Raw genomic sequence first — 18299 nt, forward strand, 5'->3', positions numbered from 1 at the left:
GGCCAATCAGCTTGACATCAGTACCTGGGAAAATCCTGGAAAAGATAATCAAGTGGAGAATTTGTGAACACCTAGAAACAAACAGGGTGATTACTAGAAACCAGAGTTTGATAAAAACAGATCATGTCAGACACAACTTATTGCCTTTTTTGATTAAGCAACGAAATTAGTGGATCAGTGACATGTTGGAGACATAGTATACTTGGACTTCAGTAAGGCATTTGACAAAGTAGATCACAATCTCCTTCTGAGTAAGATAGAACAATGTGGGATAGAGAGTATCACCACCAGATGGATTTGCAATTGATTGACCAACCACACTCAAGTGAGTAGTCCTTGGTGAAACTACATATACATCAGTGGTGGGTTTCAAAATTTCTTACTACCGGTTCTGTGGGTGTGGCTTGGTGGGCGTGACATTGTTTGATGGGCGTGACAGGGGAAGGATACTGCAAAATCCCCATTCCCTCCCCACTCCAGGGGAAGGTTACTTCAAAATCCCCATTCTCACCCCACAATCCCTCACCCCACTAACCTGCTCTGGGAAGGAATCAAACTCCCCCCTCTTCATTTCCCCAAATAAAATATTACTCATAAGAAAATAGTACTCCCAAAAAAGCAAGGAAAAATCAAGCTGCTAACAAGAAACCTGCCTGATACTCATTCCATTCCTGCCAGCTGCATACAGGAAACTTGGTAAGAAGAAAACAACTACCGGACTTCCGGTCAGCACCACAGGCTTCGTGGATGGTCTTCTAAGACCGCCAGCCCTGCGTCTTCGTAAAAGCTGCTTTGACAGTGCAAACCGGCTGTCTGGCAGCTGAAAAACCTCTCCTTCAGGAAAAGAAGGAGAGGAGAGCTGGTGGGCGAGAGTAGAGCTCCCCGAAAGCCCTCTGGAACATTTCCAGAGGCTTGGAGGGTGAGAGCTCCCCAGCCAGCCCGCCAAGAAGCTCCGAAGCCAGGACGATTCTGCGAAAGCAGAGCGAGAAGCCGCGATCCGATCCTGCTTTTAAAAGTGAGTTTGACTGATTACAAGCGCAGGCAGAGCGGAAAACAGGAGAACAAGCTTTAAAAGTACAGAGCTTAACTCCAAAGTTACTTTGTTTCAAACTGAATCTCATTGAGTTGGAGGCTGAAGATGGGGTCTTTGTTATGGTTTTGAAAGTGAAAGCCAGAAACGAAAGTGCTTGAGAACTTTGCGCTGGGAGAGTGGATTAGCTGCTTATTAACTGCTGGGAAGTGAGAGCTTGTGGAAAAAAAATTATCCTGCCTGATAAATTAGAGACTATAAATTACAAACATTTTAAAGTTGTTTAAAAGACTTTGTGGTTTTGTGGCTTTGGAAAAAAAAAGAAGAAGAAGAAGGTCTCTTTAAAAGAGGGGGCAAAAAAATGGCTTCTAGACAAGTGAAACCAGGAGTTGTTAAAGGAGGGGGAGGTTCTCCAGTTGTGTCAGTGATGACACAGAAAGCACAACTTCCAGCAGATTCACAGAGTCAGAGTCAGAGTCAAGATGCAGCACTTAATGATTTTAAAGAATTTATGAAAGAAGCCATGAATAATCAAGCAACAGCAATGAAAGAAGCTATGAATAACTTAACATTACTCGTGGAAGGGAAATTAAAGAAAGTTGAGGAGGATATAAGTTCAATTAAGGAAGTGGTTGCAGAGAAACACAATGAGATAAGAGAGGATATTGTTTATGCTGTATCAGGATTGTCAAACCTTGTTATCCAGCTTGATGGGAAAGTTGAAGAAATTAATCAAGCCAATTTAAATTTGGAAAGCAAAATGGGAGATGTTATGACCAGAACAGAGAAAGTGGATGATGAATTGGTAATGTTACAATACAGGTCCATGGAGTTTGCTCTGAGATTGAGAGGCCTGAAAGAAAATAGTAAAGAAAACCTAAAAGATAGATGGCACTTAGATCCTAAAAAAATATCATGTATGTACTCTAATTTGCAAGCTAAATGTTGGAGATGTGAATGTAATGATGCAACCTATTATCATATATGGAGGACCTGTAAGAAAATCAAGGCATTTTGGATAAAAATTTGGTGGGTGATGCAGAATATTCTGAAAAGAAGGTTGAAATTTACTCCTCAATTGTTCCTATTGGGTATAATTACGGACTGTACAGTATCAGAGACTAAATTGATTTTGAATTTAATATCAGCAGCTAGGCTGTTGGTAGAGCAATATTGGAAGAAGGACTCTTTGCCTACTATTGAAGAGTGGATATTGAAAGTAACGAACCTAGCAGAAATGGCAAAAATCTCTGCGTACCTGAAGGACTATATAAAGAAAGATACGTATCGGAATGGAGAAGATGGATTGACTATATTCAAAATAAGTATCAGACAAGAAAATATCAAATAGCTTATGAATGAACGTTAAGTATTAGAAGTATTATGTCATCTATAGTGGAGTTAAGGTTTCAGGGGGGGAGTTAGTAGTCTGAGGATAAGTAGGTTAATCTATTTTATGATTGTTAAATGAAACACCTTGTATTTTGCTCTGGGAAGTCTGGGGGGGAGGGTGGGATGAGAGGAGGGAAAGGGTGGGGGGAATATGGGGTGGGGGAAAGAAAATTTTTGTTTTTTGTAAAACTTTTCAATAAATAATAAAAAAAAAGAAAACAGCTACCGGTGCTTAGAGATAATAGAAGGTGGAAGCCGGAAGTTCACCTCCATTTACAAGCAGGCAAAAAACTCATTCAAGACAGGATATTTCACAATGGAAATCGCCCAAACCTTTTTAGAAACACAAAACCCATGTTGCACAAACCCCAAAACTTCAAAAACATAGAACCGTATAAGAATCCCTCCTCTTATCCAGTTTCTTGTTCAGCTGACCCAGAAACGAACTGCTGAATGTCACTTCGCTTCTGCAAGCAAAAACCTCCTTCTAGCAGCTGCTTCTTGGCTTGTCAATTTAAAGCGACAGAGTCTTTTTTTTTCCCCCTTCTTCTTCTTTGCCAAGGGATCTCCTGGCTGAAAAGCGAGCCCTGATTTTTTCCTTCTAGCCAATCAGTTGGGAGGCTTCTTGGCTTCTCAATTTAAAGCGATGGTGTCTTGTTTTTTCCCCCTCTTCTTTGTCAAGTGAGCCCTGATTTTTTCCTTCTAGCCAATCAGCTGGGAGTTGGGAGGCAGCGAATACATTAGGGGTGGGGCCAGGCAGAGGTGCTATTTACTGGTTCTCCGAACTACTCAAAATTTCCACTACCAGTTCGCAAGAACTGGGGAGAACCGGTAGCAACCCACCACTGATCTACATGGAGGGAAACAAGCAGTGGGCTACCTCAAGGTTCAGTCTCAGCCCTAGTTCTCTTCAATATCTAGAGGAGGGAAGGAAAGGGGAACTCATCAACACCAAGCTGGGGTAATAACCAACCAGGCTCAAGTTCCAGAAGGATCTTGACAGATTTGAATAGTGGACCCTATTCAACAAGATGCAGTTCAATGATGAGAAAAGTAAGGTCCTGCACCTAGGCAGGAAAAATCAAATGCATAGGTATAGAATAGGTGGTACCTGGCTCAATATAGTAACTTGAGAGGAATCAGTCAGTAGGTGGCCTTAAGAATGAGCCAGCAGTGTGCTGTAGCTGCCAAGAAAAAAAAAAATCAATGTAGTCCTAGGCTGTATCAACACAGGGATAGCATCAAGACGAGAAGTGATAGAACCTCTTTACACCACGCTAGTGAGACCACACTTGGAATATTGCATCCAGTTCTGGTCACATTACAAAAAAGATGTTGAGACCCTGGAAAGTATGCAGAGAAGAGCAACAAAGATAATAAAGGGTCTGGAGGCTAAATTGTATGATGAACAGTTGTCTAGCCTATCGAAGAGAAGAATTAGTGATTATTTCCAGTACTTGAGAGTTGTCACAAAGAAGATGAAATTAATATCTCTAGGGTACTAGAGGACAGGACATGAAGTCATGGGTGGAAGCTGGTTAAAGAGCTATCCAACCTAGAAGTAAGGACAAATTTTCTGACAGTAAGCAATTAATCAGTGGAATAGCTTGCCGCCTGGGACTATCACTAGAGATTTTCAAAACAGATTGGGCAACTATTTGACTGGGATGGTATAAGGCTCCTGCCTTGAGCAGGGGGTTGGATTAGAAGACCTCTGAGGTCCCTTCTAGCCAGATGATTCTTGATATTATGAGAACTCTTACTAGCAGTTACATGTAGTCACCATTATTAATATTCCTTGATAGTTTTCCTTCTATGAGAATTTGACTAATTCTCTTTTTTCAGTTCTTCTAAGTTAGCAGCTTTTAACACTCCTTGGTAGTAGCTGGTGTTATAAACCTGCAGGGACAGAATATTGAACTGTACAGGCAGGAGATATTGAGACTGGTTGGGATGCAGTGTTATTATGGCAATCTGAAAATGTCATTTCCAAGAGCAAGAAGACTAAATATTTTTATCTCAGTGTGTAACTAACAATCATATGATAGGAAAAGCCAAAGACATTTTCCCTTCCTACATTCTGAGCCAATAGGAAATACCAATTTATACTTCCATCATCCCTCATACAAGTACATCTAAGTACTGTATGTAGGAATCATCACACAGCAAATTGTATAGGAATATTGCTTCTGAAAAAGCATATTTTTTATCTGCAGACTGTGCATACTCTAGTCATTTACCTATATGTGCCAGGGGAAGATATTATTCTATGTCTGGATTGGGCAACTCTTAAATGTAGGCAATTACTAGACAACCCACCACTCCTTGGGTCATCTTTTCAGAGATATTTCTTTACCAGATTCCTTGATGCCTTTAACTATGACAGAACTTCTAACAGCCTGCTTTCACTGGAAAAGTGGGAATTCATTCAGAGATGTATCTGCCATGAAAATAGTCCATGTTGAAGTATAGTCAACATCAGCACAGGGGATAGTTTATGACATTTTGTACTATGTCATAAACTGCTTTATGATAACTTTTATGCCATTAAATATTTTATAAAATTTGCCAAATTTCAGTTCCCTGGAGTCATGGATCCTGGATTTTGGACACATTTTATAGTCTATTTAAGGTATCTTGCTTCAAAAGATTTTGCCTTATGGTGCACTGTTTTATCCAGTTAAAGATTGTAGGAATCAGAGTTTTAGTAATAAATAGATAAAGATTTCTTTTCACTTGTTCCTAATACCGTGTTTCCCTGAAAATAAGATCCTGTCTTATATTTTTTTGAACCCTGAAATAAGCAGTTGGCCTTATTTTCAGGGAGGTCTTATTATTTTGGGGCGCATGGAGCAAGATGGGGCTTCTCTTGCCGTCTTACCTGATTTCCAGCTCTGCATTTAAATATTTTTGGGGAGGGCTTATTTTGGGGCGCAGGCTTATTTTAGACTAATATAGATCTATTTCGGACTAATTAGTCGTCATCAGTTAGCCACACGCTCATCATATGTTTCCTCCCCGTAGAAGTCAAGTATATGTTTTCTTCTCTTATCATAGGCCCTTTATGTTATTCTCCCAAAGGGCAGCAAACTGCTTACTTGCTGTCTGGAAAAGCCTAGAACTAGTGAATTGTGATTTCACTGAGCTATGGCAGCATTTTGAAAATCCTGGTTTACGTAGGAAAATACCCGGCTGAGGAGAAATACATACATACGTACATACATACATACATACATACATACATACTTCATGCTACTTTTTTCCTAAGAATTTAAAATATCAGCTCTTATGCTTTTTTTGCTCTTTGAAAGTTCATTCTCATGCTCATTTGCAGAAAATCATGTTATCAAGATTGTTGCAAATTCTTTACCACTGAAATATATGTCATATTATTTCTAATTAAATAGACTCTTGTTTTATTTTTTATCATTTACAAGAACAGTTGTAGGATACTATCAGGATGTTGCATAATGTGCTATCAGCATCAGACTCCAAAAACAAATTAATGAATCCAGAGTTTCTTTTATTTATATTCCATTCATTTGAGTACTTTATTATGCTCCTCTAAAAACAGTACAGGTATAAAAAGACCACCCCCTTTTAATGGCTAGGGTTATACATATTTGGTATCTGACCTACTGCATCTTGAAGATTTTCTCTTTATTTCTCAGTTCTGGTCACTGCTAAATAAAACATGATACATAAGAATTCATAATGTATTTATTAGATTTTTCTCCTGTCTTTGTTTCTGGTCAGCTCAGGGCAACTTACATACTGTTCATGTCTTCTATTTTCCCAGTCATGTGAAATGGGTTGAACTGGCCCAAAATTATCCAGATGGCTTTCTGTCTAAGTATACTAGAACTCAGTCTTTTGGGTTGTTAGCACCTTAGGCATGACACCAAACTAGCTCTAATTTTTTTCCCAAAAGTTTCCTTATCTTTCCATTGGTTTTTTTAAAAATATGCCAAGTCCCCTCATAAGCATGGCTACTGATAAATAAGCCAACTTAATTTTATTTATTTTTATTTGTTTTTATTTATTAAATAAAATTATATTAAATAAATAAATTTGTTAAATTTATTTGCCCCCTATCTCACCATGGGGCTACCCTAGGCAACTTGCAACAATAAAAAGGAAGAAATGTAAAGAGTGTAAACAGAACAGAAGCAAGATAATAGGACAATAAAATAAACAATGAAAAAGAATGCAACAAGAATACATCAATATGATAACAAAAGGATGGACGGGTGGGTTGTAGAGAGCAAGGGGGGAAGGGAGAGTTTGCCATCAATCCAGCAGCCACCTCCAGCATGAAATTTCCCCATCTGATCCGATCCCTAGGCTAACCACCAGAGACAGGCTCTTGCAGAAGGATAGGAAAGTGGGGCAGATCTAACCTTCGAGGAGAAGATGTCCAAAGGGCGGGTGCTGCAGCAGAGAAGGTTCTTTTTCTGGATCCTCATAGTCAAAGTTCTTTGACTGATGGGATCCGAAGTAGGCCCTCTCTGACAGCATGAGTAAGACAGGCTTGTCCTAATGAGATGAGACAGTTCATCAGGTAGCCTGGACCTACTGTATACCATTTAATGGCTTCAAGGTCATAATTAACACCCTGAATTGCATTTGGAAGTGGATTGGTAACCATGCAGTTTGTGGAGCAGAAGTATAATATGGACCATCCTAGAGGCCCCAAAGTGCAGGAGCTCTCGCTCCTGCACTTTGCACCAGCTGAAGCTTCCAAATGAATTTAGCAAGAGTGTAGGAATGCAACCTTGAGAAAGTTTTGGTTAATAAATCAGATTTTGTTTTATTAATGACTGTTCTGGAAAGTATAACTATTAATGGCTGTTTTGCTAGAATTTAAATGAGTCATTAAGCAAAGCTGGATATTAAATGACCAAAGGACCAAAATGGCAGCTCTGCAGTGAACCCCGAGCTTAGGGAGGCGATGTTCGGCATTTTCAGGAGTGTCGGGGGTCAGTTAACATCTTTTGACCCCCTCCCAGCGAGCCAAGGTGTTGCCGGCTCGATAGAGCCGTGGATGGAGCTGACCGAACAGCTGACTGTCGGGGAGGAGGTTAGAGGACAGCGCGGAGAACAGCACAATCGGGGCCTGACTGTCGGGGCCTAGGTGGCCGTCAGGGCTAGCGCAGCCGGCGCCGTGGGCAGCGAGGTTGCTGTGGCGGCGGCGCCGACAACGATGGTGCCGGCAGGAGTGCCGGGACAGCTAGAGAACTGCAGTTCGGAGGCAGGCTTGGGCGCCATGGGCAGCAGCGCGGAGACGGCTACGGTGGCAGAGGTGACTGTGGTGGCGAAGGCAGTGGCAGCAGTACCTGGAGGCTTGGCTGCAAAGACGCCCCCGTTGTTGGTGGAGAAGAGGGCAGCATTACAAACATTAGGATCCCTCAGTTTTTGAGGGATCTGGACACTCCCCTTTTTTTCTGAAGCATGGGAGGGGGCTTAACAACTTAATGGGCTGAATGGCCTGAAGATCAAGGTTATGGGAAAGGAACTGAGGATTGTTAGCTGGGGGATGACAGTTGGTCTTCCCCTTAACTGTTCCTCCCCACTTATTAGGCTTAGATCTAATATGGCCACTCAGCATAAATTTACAGCTTTTGATTGATCTGCAGCCTTATTTGACCATTATTTGACCATCTTGTCCTCCCTGGGTTACCCGGATTATTCAATCATTTATTCCATCCTTTGACTACACCTTGTTTTTTTTTTGTTTTGTTTTTTTCTGAACTAAACCTTGGCTATCGCTGGTGTCAGGATGGGAGGAGGCACAGACACCGAGAGTCCTGGACTATGGTGGGACGGACCATCTCTAGTTTGACTTTATGACTCTGGTTTGGTCACCATGAAAGGGCGGCCTTTGAGACTTTCTCACCATTGAATAGCCTTATTATAATCACAAGACTTCCCATCATCGTGAGAGGGCGATGATGTCCCGATGTTCTGATGTTTTTAGCATATTGTCTTCTCTTTAACATCTTTTCCTCCCTTATTTAATCTACCTGTTTTTAACCATCTCTAACACCTTTAGTAGAAAATGATCCTTCATCACTTTTAGCTTGTTGCTATTCTTTAATGTATTCAACTGCGGAGCTCCTTGCACTGCAAGATTCCCCCCCCCCTCGCAGGTTTGGCCCTCTCAACTATCGAGGGCCACCCTTGATGACGGGTTTTGGAACCCCGAGAGGTGGTACGCTAAAAAATGGAGGCTCTGGGGTTTTTTAAATAGATTTTTAGATCCAATTTTAAGGGGATCCAGGAGGAGGGTGGTTTTTAATAACAAAAATGAGACTGGGGGGTCTCTTAAGGATCAGCAGCCATGCCATTCTGACAGTCCCGGTGGGTTGGGGGGGGTTGGGAGTCGTAGGGGATGCTTGGAGGAGGGTGGGCATTCTATACCTGTGATGGTGAGAGGGGGCAGAAGAAATAGAAGTAGGGGTGGGAAGCATCACACCAGATGCATTCGGATGGTGGCTTGCTCCCATATCTCCTGCTCACCCTGCTTTCCTGGGGATATGAGAGCGAGGGACCCTGGTCTCAGTCTGGTATATGTGAATGCCAGGTCCGTGATGAATAAGGCCCTCCTCATATGAGATCTTATTGATGAGGAGGGTGCGGACCTGGCCTGTATCATGGAGATCTGGTTGGGGCAAGAGGGGGGAATCCCTCTCTCTGATTTATGCCCCCCAGGCTTTTGTGTCCTGCACCAGCCGCAACACCAGGGAAGGGGCTGGGGGTGGCAGTGGTTGTTAGAGAAGGTCTGAGTCCTAAGGAGGTCACTGTTGCTCAGATAGGCGGGTGTGAGTCTCTTCTATTGAAGTGGGACCCTGGAGTTCAGTCGGGCTTGTTGGTCACATACCTATCTCCCAGCTATGTTGCCACAGCCCTGCCCACACTGCTCAATGTCTTGACTGAAGTGGCACTCAAACTCCCCAGACTTTTGGTTCTGGGAGATTTTAACCTGCCTTCGATTGGCGCATCATCTGAGACAGTCTGGGAGTTCATGGCCTCCATGGCAGCCATGGACCTGACTCAGGTTATTCAGGGCCCAACTCATAGGGGAGGACACACACTCGACCTGGTTTTTCTCTCTGGGCAGTGGATATATGGTCATGGTAAGGGGGAACTTTCCATCACTCCCCTGTCATGGACTGACCATTCCCTCCTTAGACTGGACTTTCAATCTGCCAACCCTTGCCGCTGGGAGTTGGGACCCATAAAATGGTTCCGTCCCAGGCGCCTGATGGATCCAGAAAGGTTCTTGAAGGAGCTTGGGACATTCCCCACCTCTCAATCCTGCGATTCAGCTGAGGCTCTGGTGGCATCCTGGGAACGGTGGTTACCGACACCTTGGACAGAATTGCACCTTTGCGGCCTCTAACCCGACGCAGATCCCATATCGTTCCTTGGTTTTCCATGGAGCTCTGGGAAATGAAATGTCAGAAAAGACGCCTAGAAGAGAGTTGGAGGTCCTCCCGATCTGAATCTGACCGAACACAGTTAAAAACCCATATTAGGTCTTATCTAGTGGCGATGAAAGCGACGAAACGAGATTACTTCACCGCCCTCATTGCATCTGCAGAAAACTGCCCAGCGGCCCTGTTTCGTGTGACCCGCTCCCTCCTCAATCAGGGAGCGAGGGAAGACCCTTTACAGGGCAGAGCTGAGGATTTTGTACAGTTTCTGCATGATAAAATCGCTCAGATCCGGATTGGATTGGACTCTGACTGGGCAGAATCCAATCGGGAGATTAGGGTGGGTCTTGAGAATAATATCTGGATTGAGTTTGACCCTGTTTCTGTCAAGGAAGTGGACAGGATTATGGGCAGACTTAGTTCCTCCACTTGCTTATTGGACCCTTGTCCCTCCTGGTTGGTTTTGGCTGCCAGGGAGGTGACTAGAGACTGGATCCAGGCAATTGTCAATGCTTTGTTGAGAGAGGGGAACTTCCCCGCCTCTCTTAAGGAGGCGGTGGTTCGACCTCTCCTCAAGAAGCCTTCCCTGGATCCAGACTCACTTAATAACTATCGTCCTGTCTCCAACCTTCGCTACATCGCAAAGGTTGTTGAGACTGTAGTGGTGCAACAGCTCCCACAATTCCTGGAGGAAATGGAATACCAGGGTATTTGCGAGACCGCCTGCTGCTACCGATAACCTCCCACCGGCCAATACGCTCTCACAGAGAGGGCCTCCTCAGGGTGCCGTCGGTCAGGCAATGTCGGCTGGCGGCCCCCAGGGGGAGAGCCTTCTCTGTGGGGGCACCCACCCTGTGGAATGAGCTGCCTCCTGGAATACGATTGATCCCGGACCTCCGGACCTTCCGTAAAGCCCTGAAGACGTTTTTATTCCATCAAGCCGGCCTAGCCTAAATGGTTTTTTTAAATTGGGATTTTAAATTTTATGGATTTGGGGGTTTTAAATTGGGAAGCTAGTGATTTAATTCTTTTTAATTATCTTAACTTTTGTATTTGTATGTTTTTTAATTTCGGCTGTTCACTGCCCTGAATCCCTTCTGGGAGAAGGGTGGTATACAAATTAAATTAATAAATAAATATAAATAAATAAATAAATACCTTGACCCGTACCAATCGGACTTCCGACACGGACACAGCACAGAAACGGCATTGGTCGCTCTGGTGAATGATCTCTGGCGGGCTCTGGATGGTGGTTGTTCATCCATCCTGGTCCTACTTGACCTCTCAGTGGCTTTTGATACCATCGACCATGGTATCCTACTGCAGCGACTTGTGGGGTTGGGGGTGGGAGGCACTGTCTTACAGTGGTTCTCCTCCTACCTCTCAGGTCGCTTTCAGTTTGTATGGGCGGGAGGCAGAGATCCACCCCGAGGCCCCTAAATTGTGGGGTGCCTCAGGAGTCGGTTCTCTCCCCCCTACTCTTTAACATCTATATGAAGCCACTGGGTGAGATCATTCGTGGCTTTGGGGTGAGATATCATCAATATGCTGATGATACCCAATTATACATCTCCACCCCAGACCACCCCAGAGATGCCCTTTCCGTGAGGTCCCATTGCCTGGAGGTGGTACGGGCCTGGATGGGCAGAAACAGACTCAAACTCAATCTCTCCAAGACTGAGTGGCTGTGGATGCCGGCACCTCGGGTTTCAGAGGCCCCATCACTTTTGATGGATGGGGAAAAACTTGCCCCCGTTGATAGGGCTCGCAACTTGGATGTCCTTCTGGATGCTCGGCTGTCCCTAGAAGACCATCTAACGGCCGTGACCAGGGGGGCCTTCGCACAGGTTCGCCTGGTGCACCAGTTGCGCCCTTTCCTGGACTGAGATGAGCTTTGCACAGTCACTCATGCCCTGGTTACTTCCCGCTTGGATTACTGCAATTCCCTCTACATGGGCCTGCCCTTGAGATGCACCCAGAGACTCCAGCTGATCCAGAATGCAGCCACATGGGTTGTTACGGGAGCCCCTCGTTACTCCCATATAACACCCCTCCTGCGTGAGTTGCACTGGTTACCAGTGGTTCTCCGGGTCCGCTTCAAGGTGCTGGTTCTCACCTATAAGGCCCTACATGACTTAGGTCCAGGATATTTGCAGGACCTTCTCCTGCCTGCCTCTCACTGTCCTGTTCGCTCACATAGGGCCGCTCTCCTCAGGGTTCCGACGGCGAGCCAATGTCGTCTTGCTGTGCCCAGGGATAGGGCGTTCTCTGTGGGTGCTCCCACCCTCTGGAATGAATTACCTACCGAGCTCCGGACGGCTCCTGATCTCCGCTCCTTCCGTCGGGACCTGAAGACTTGGCTGTTCAAGCAAATAGGCTGACTCTGATTCCGGGTTTTATCATTTATTATTAATTAGTTATTTGGTTTAAAATGGGATTTTATTGTACATGTTTCTTAACTTGTGTTTGCCGCTCTGAGTCCTTCGGGAGAATGGCGGCATATAAATAAATAAATAAATAAATAAATAAATAAATAAATAAATAAATAAATAAATAATACTAAGTAAGATTCTATACAAACTGATAAAGGCTGCCATGCTCCCAGCATGTATGGAGTTTATTTCTCTGTAGCAATGCATACAGTTAACAGTAAAATTAATTTGATATATTTTTGAAATATATTGTAAAAGAATTTCCTAGAATTGTAATGACATTGGCCTAAAAAGATAATACCATACCCTTCCAGCCTTGCCCTCCAGCTGTGTTGGACTATAACATTCATTATCTTCAGTAAGCATTTATTAAAATTTTTATTTAAAATATTTTTCAGCTGTTCTTTGCACCAGGCTCTTCAGAATGAAACACATTTTTTAAAAAATATGATATGCCCTAGACGTAATGAACATATTGCACTACCAGGCAACAAAATATGTCTTGCCTAAAGACATCTAATTCAGGGACTCTCATAAACTAAATATTCCCTGGTTCTTTTTACTGCTTGGTTTCCAATGAAAGACATGCATATTTGTGTACTTTAATAGTGGATTATATATACCTTATTTGTGAATTTATTTCTACTGCAATATAAAATGATAGGATTTTTGCATGTCATACTACACTAAACATGTAAAAGAAACTCATTATTACCTTCAAGACGCTAAATATTTTTGCATTAAATGGATGCAAATTAAACAAGCTGGCCTTCTTTAAATTGTTGCTGTTTTGTCAGTGTTGGACCTGGTTGCATTTGTCACTTATGAGCAGATTGCCCATAAATGTAGACTTTGTATAGACAAGTATAATGAAATATGGGGCTCATTCATACAGAAAACAATGTTATAAAAGGAGAGTTGTATAAAAGTATCAGAAATATATATGCACATGAACTTTTGTGTAGATTGTAATTGTTTATTATTATAATGACATATTCTATTTTAATTTTTCTTTGTTATAATTCTTTCACTTTTATGGCTTATTTTTTCTCTTTGTTAATGTACATGTCACTATCATGATTATTTTTGTGTTTTGTTGTTTTTAGTATTAATTAAAAAGCAATAAAAAATAAATTATAAAGGACTACTGTTAGGTCTGTTTTATTTCTCAGCTTGGAATAATTTTATTCTTAAGAGTTTTTTCTCCTGTGTACTTTGTAGTTATTAATAATCAGATATTATGATATAATGTTATGTTACCATATTAACTATTTTGAATGGATATAGACCAGAGCATAATATTTTAAAATGATTAAGAATACACAATAATATTTTAAATTGTCATTCAATATTCTTGCATTCCACTGACAAATTTCAGTTCAGCAACATGTAAGAAGGCTTTTTCTATTCAACTCTCTGCCCTATGAATATAGAATATCTCAATTTTTTTGATGTTCCACCAGGACATGAAGCCTCTTTTCTTTTAGCAAGCTGTCACTACTTAAGTGAAGTGTCATCTGTTGACTGGCTTTCCAATTTCTTATCTCTTGTGCTGTTTGCAATTATTATCACAATATTTATTACTTTAACAGTGTGGTGTTCTACTTCAGACTGATCTTCATAAAGAAACTATGTAATTATGAGGAAAGCAGGATAAATATCAGTTTAAATTAAATGAGATGATATAAATTAGCCTTTTTAGGGAAAGAAAAGTTGTTTTTAAAGTCACAGAACAGATACAGCTCACTGTTTGGACACTGCCAGAGCTATTAAGCAATTGTGATTAACAGAATCAACCAATTTGAAAAGAACTGTGCATCTCATTCTGGAAAACATTTATGTGGTTTTAATGGGTGAATCTTCTTTCATATAGCTTTACATTGCATGGCAGACCAGGACTAGTGATCTGCTGGATACTGCAGGAAGATTGATGTGTTGTCCCACTCATGCACACACACACACCATGGGGGTAAGGAGTCTTTATTAGGGCTTCCAAGCCTGAATTGGTAACGTAAAAGTAAAGGTTCCCCTCACTCGTATGTGCTAGTCGTTCCCAACTCTAGGAGGCAGTGCTCATCGCCATTTCAAAGCTGAAGAGCCAGTGCTGTCCAAAGACATTTCCATGGTCATGTAGCCGGCATGACTAAATGCCAAAGGTGCATGGAACATTGTTACCTTCCCACCAAAGGTGGTCTCTATTTTTCTACTTGCATTTTTTACATGCTTTCGAACTTCCACCAAGAAGGGCGAGGCTTTCTCCTCATGAGTTATCTGGCTGACCTCTACTCCTGCCTTTTCTTTGCACCAGGTGTTCTTGGATCAGGTACAGAAGGCAGTTCCTCTTCCTCATCACTGACCAGCTGCAACTGCATGCTTTTACCACCTGAAGCGTCACAGCTGCCCTGCTGCAGTTGTGCTTCAGCCAAATCCCTCTCAGACGGCTGTTTGGAGCCACTGACCAACTCCCTTCCAGACATACCTGGAACTGTTTCATCCTCCTCTAAAATGACATCTGGAGAAGTACCTGGGCAAGTGTCCGGGGGAGTCATCACACTTGGATAGGAAAGAGAAAGGAAAGAGAAACACATGAACATGTGCCTGATATTATGATAACAACTTTTTACATCCTATTTTCTGAGAATCCCCATCTGTCAAATGTTATTGTATGGTACATCTTTAAAGCTTTCCCAAGCCATCTTGTACTCTAAATTCCCCACAGCAATGAATCATGAAAAGGCTGTACTGTTTTTGTGCCTTATTAATTAAAACATTTACAGCTTGAGCTGTATTTATTTTTGACTAACAAATGCTCTGCAAACTGTTAGTATCTCATCAGTCAGAAAAGAAGGCAGAAGGCAGCTGGGCTTCACTTTGGGAATGATCTTTGGAGAAGCAGGCCAAAAAGCCCTCATGAAAGGAACAGGAGTGCAGCAACAATACTCCCAGGCAACTTACCATCTCAACTGAACACAAGCAACACAACTATTTGATGTGCCTAAAGACCTAAAAGTGGTACACAAGATAATAACTACAAAAAAAATACTGTTCCAAAAGCATTTATCCCCAGGCCTAGCTGATTTCCTTATTTCCAAAACAAAAACCACATTCTAGAATACAACTGTCTCCCCACGTTGACAACAGATCATAATGCATTATGTCAATTAATGTTCCATAAAAGTCAACCTATTTACAGTACGTAGGAATCATCCACTGACTTTTACTTGCAATGAAATTAAGCATAATGATATGAGAGCTGCCTTGAGGAACTTTTTAAAACAATTTTTAGCTTGTGATAATGTTTGATTGTTCTGTAACAAGAGAAGGGAGATTCCTGATTATCTACAGCCACTCATTTCTACTAACAATGTTCATTTATTTAACATATTTGTATAATGCAACTCCCAGTGAAGCCAGGCCACGACTGTTATAATGTAAGGTATATTTGGAATGTTCCACTAATGCCTATCGTGTAGGTTCACCATGTCCAGTCTAGACTGAAAGACTACCATTTGAGAAGAAAGGGCTGATAGAACAGGTTCCACTAAAGTGTTTCTAGACCATTCAATATATAATTCATATAACCCTGCTCCTTTAGATCTGTTTCACCTGGGAGTATTTTATCAATATCTTAGAATGTTATTTAATCCATGAATTATATGTCATCACCTTGGTATTGACTCTTGGTAATCATACACAGATTTTCTGCATGACTATCTGTACGTTGCTCCCTTCCTCACCATCTTTGTCAATTTTAGTTAATTTTTATGCTAATATTTATTATTGTAACATTTTAATGTGCTATTCTGTTGCTTTCATTTATTGTAAGCCACCTAGAGTTACATCTTGGTGAGATGGGTGACATATACATTTCATAATAAAACAAATAAAAATAAAATCTATCCTTAACCTGATGGTCTTCCAGTGATGCTACCATTAATGATATAAATGACTCCATTTGCATTGCTCCTGATTGTCTTTTTCTGTTTCCTTCCACCTATCTTAGCTATAGAGCCTTTTTTTTAGGTCTTTGCATAACATGTCTGAAGTAGGATATTTTATTACATAATTATTTTCTTATGCTACCTATGGAAAGATGTTGCTAGTTTTTTCCTCCTCCGTAAAACCCACAAACAAAAGATCTTATTAAGAAATACATTTTATTTTACTTAACAAGATATATTTCTAAATGCATGCACTTCATTAAGTCAAAACCAGTATACAGTAATATTTCTTTTTTGAAGCATAAGCTTTTAAAATAGCAATGCAAATTGACCCATATGCAAATATTTATAAACAGAAACTGCAGCAACATGGTAGAGAGTTGAATGCTTTTATTTAGGAGTCATCTTTCAGAATATGTAATTCTATTTCCCATTCCATCCAACAATAATCAGTTAGTATTCTATGTCTGGTAATGTTCAATCCACATCAGGCTGTCTTGATTCTCTCCCTGTCCCTTTTCTACTGAGGATTATTTCTCTAATTTTTTTTGTACTCTAGCAAACTATGGATCGCTGAAAATTGGCAGCATTTTTTGAATTAAAAATCCACAAAATGATTTGGTTTTAACATATATAATAGACAAGCTACCTTGTATGATCAAACACTGGCTGTGTATTAAGTAAGCAGCTTTGGCATCCTAATTAATAACCTAATTTCTCTCTCCCATATCTCTTTCTTGAAGGACAGTTGGAGGAGGCAATGCAAGAGAAGTCTCATTCATATTACAGACATAAAATACTTTCAAACATCTGTTTTAAAAAGTATTTACTGTACAATCACAATGATATTTGGGATATAACCAATGAAGATGTTAAAAATCCTTCCTTCTTAATGAACTACGTGAGGAGTATTAATAATTATGATTAATATAGTTTTAATTCCCATCTAGTGGATATAGTTTTCTAATTTTATTATCTAACCTCTGTTGAGGAAGTGGATATTTGAGACTCCAGCCCAATTTTATTTATAGAACTCTGAATATTCTTCAAATTTATTTTCAGTTTTATCACTTGCTTCAACTGATTCAATTTTACTTCAATTTTAATAAGGATAGAAAATAATGATATTTATCCATTTGATATTTGGTCAGATTCGCTTAGACTAATTTAGATGAAGACTACAGATAGTCCTTGACTTACAATAGTTCATTTAGTGACTGCTCAAAGTTATAAAGGCACTGAAAAAAGTAATTTAATTTTTCACAGTTATGACCTTTGCAGTATCATTTAACAAATGCCTTGTCAACTCACAAAGCATCCTTGACCTGCTCTCGAGTTACCATAGGCAAGGGGGATGGGAAAGTGAACTTCGCAGCTGCATCAAGGAGCTGGCCTCTCAGTTAAAACAAGGTACATTCCAACCGATATGCTGAGGTCATCTCCACAGAAACCCACAGTGGCTGGAGGGGAGTGACTTTTACACGAAATTGCTTTGTTGGGGAATGTGACTGATGACACATATTGGGGAGAGGGGGAAACAGGGTCAGAGGCAAATTGTGAATGTCAGAGTTGGCTCCACCTGGTCCATGCCAGCATGAAGCTCCTAATAAATAACTGGATTTCTTTTGAAGCTTGGCTTGAGGCTCATGATTTAATTAGGGTATCTGTCGGAACTCTTGACAGAGAACCAACTCTCCTGAAACTAATAAAAACAATTGGGATTCCTGAGTCCCAGATCTTCCGCCCGCTCCCCGACAACTGGGGTGCATGGAGAGAAACTCAGGCTACCATGGCAGAGGGTGGACTATCTGAAGAGAGCCTGCTCCAGGCAACCCTGAGTGGGATAGAACTTGTCTCCACCCAGGGAACTCCAGGAACCAGCAGCCCAACTGGAGCAAAATTGCAACCCTCCCTGGACATCAAAGCCAAGAGGCCAATCACTGTGACTGAAACAAAAAAAGATGAGTATTGGTGGAAAAAAGTCCCTAAAGTGGCTGAGGTTGAACTCCTCCACCCCAGAGCTCAGGGCTGGGGGAAACCCCTGAGTGAACTAGGAATAGTGGAATGG

The 18299-nt window shown here is 41.5% G+C and overlaps 1 long non-coding RNA gene across 1 annotated transcript; it reads left to right on the forward strand.

The window, feature by feature from the left end:
- The first annotated feature begins 4999 nt into the window (after positions 1-4999).
- Positions 5000-15346, forward strand: LOC117669385 (uncharacterized). The gene is made up of 2 exons (XR_004592425.3): positions 5000-5054; positions 14599-15346. It is a non-coding gene; the product is annotated as an uncharacterized LOC117669385 (long non-coding RNA).
- The last annotated feature ends 2953 nt before the right edge of the window (positions 15347-18299 follow it).

The sequence above is a fragment of the Pantherophis guttatus genome, chromosome 5 (genome assembly GCF_059756535.1).
Source record: "Pantherophis guttatus breed Tessera chromosome 5, ASM5975653v1, whole genome shotgun sequence".
NCBI lineage: Eukaryota > Metazoa > Chordata > Lepidosauria > Squamata > Colubridae > Pantherophis > Pantherophis guttatus.